General features: G+C 36.2%; 1 long non-coding RNA gene across 1 annotated transcript; it reads left to right on the top strand.

Annotated features, from left to right (window-relative positions):
- The first annotated feature begins 1,016 nt into the window (after positions 1-1,016).
- On the top strand, positions 1,017-1,555 carry LOC136226079 (uncharacterized). The gene is made up of 3 exons (XR_010687570.1): positions 1,017-1,139; positions 1,226-1,324; positions 1,408-1,555. It is a non-coding gene; the product is annotated as an uncharacterized lncRNA (long non-coding RNA).
- Positions 1,556-1,756: the final 201 nt, after the last annotated feature.

Raw genomic sequence — 1,756 nt, 5'->3', positions numbered from 1 at the left:
AAATCTGTCACGGGCTCGCTGCCGTCTGTTGCCCCTTCAGATGACGGTTAGGTTCTGTCATGTGACGATATGACACGTGACATTATCCTATATGTGTACTGGCATATTAATCTTTGTTACGATACAACTTATTTATTATTACCGTCATCTTTAATGTTATCACATGACATACTAATAATTAAAACCGTCAAGTTTACATGTTGGAAATTGGCATATTGAATTTGCGATGACAGTTCGTATAATAATTTCTGACGTCATAGCTTGTTTTAGATGGCATAGGTCTTAATCAATCATGTCAAATGATTTATTTTCAGCTGACAGATTCATTTATTTTAATGTCTTTTTATTGTTCTTTATATGACATTTTTTAAAATTAAAATGTCACTTTTTGCCTTCTGCTTCGTATGGATTTCTGGTTTTTACCTGAATAATTAACATACTCAAATATGAACATGAAATTTTGTATATCAATGGTTTTAATTTTATTGGATACCAATACTCATAATCTGTTTACATTTGTACACATACCTTCTTGAATTAAAACTTAAAAAAAATAACCAATACATATATATCCAAATTCTGAAACAAAATCGATCAATTCATGTATCCATATCTTGAAGTCATTATTAGGCCTATAATCCCAAAGTCTTGATATCTGCAAAACACAATGCATGTCATTAATACATAGCATCATTACACATAACCCTAACCGGACTAATTAAAGACCTTTCCCCTTTCACGACCTTTCACTTAGCCACCACTATCATATCACTATAAATAACAAGCATCACAATCGTTCAGTGTCCATTCAAGCCAGAAAACTTACATTATACAATGGATCACCCCGCGCTTGTTCAACAACAGATAATTGCTGAGATGGAGAAACTGTACATTGAGAGCCCATGGTGGCTTCTGGCCATCGATGGTATGTCAATCCATATGTTGTTCTTCAACTCTTCCTGGTTTCTTCTATTTACTTGTAATGATTCTTCTTATCTTGGATGATAACAGGTCCTCTAGATGATAACTTCTTCAAATGGTCGGTCAGAATAAAAGGACCACAGTACACCCCATATGAAAGGGGTGTATTTGAAATCAGAATCTGCTACCCTTCGGATTTCCCAAACAGACATCCAACAGTAATATTAACTTATCTCCTTAAGATATATGAACCTACATGACATTGTATACACATACACTAATCAATGTCTCTTCTTATTCTCAGTTTCGCTTCTGGAATAAGATTTATCATCTTAACGTGGCTCCTCAAGGGATGATTCATCTTCTCCGTCTCCTTACTCGCCCTCCCTTTCCCACTGCCACGGTATAGATATGCCACCATTTATCTATTTCATTTGATAAACACTTAATCATGTTTGTGATCTAATTATTCTATGCATTTTGTAGCTGATGTGGCACATATATGATCTACTACTACAGCCCCACATTGAGGCGCCATTTCCTGGGCAAGAAACAGTTGCTAAGCAATACCTCAGCAATAGGGAAGTGTATAATGTGCTCGCCTGGAGATGGACTGAGGAGTATGCAAGGTGGATATGAGGGTGTCCAAATCTCCTAAACTATCTTGACTAAGTGAAAGGAGAATCGAAAGGCAATGTGAGCTCCAAATGTGGTTCTCATTCGAATTCCAAATTTCCTTTCTCTTAGTCAAGATAGTAAAGGAGCTTTGTAACTTCAATTACAACCGAAAGGCAACACTCACCCCCTTCTTTTGTAATATAACGCAGAGCTTGCT

The sequence above is a fragment of the Euphorbia lathyris genome, chromosome 4 (genome assembly GCF_963576675.1).
Source record: "Euphorbia lathyris chromosome 4, ddEupLath1.1, whole genome shotgun sequence".
NCBI classification, from domain to species: domain Eukaryota; kingdom Viridiplantae; phylum Streptophyta; class Magnoliopsida; order Malpighiales; family Euphorbiaceae; genus Euphorbia; species Euphorbia lathyris.
Note: the sequence above shows the minus strand (reverse complement) of the source record. Positions and strands in the feature narration are given on the sequence as shown.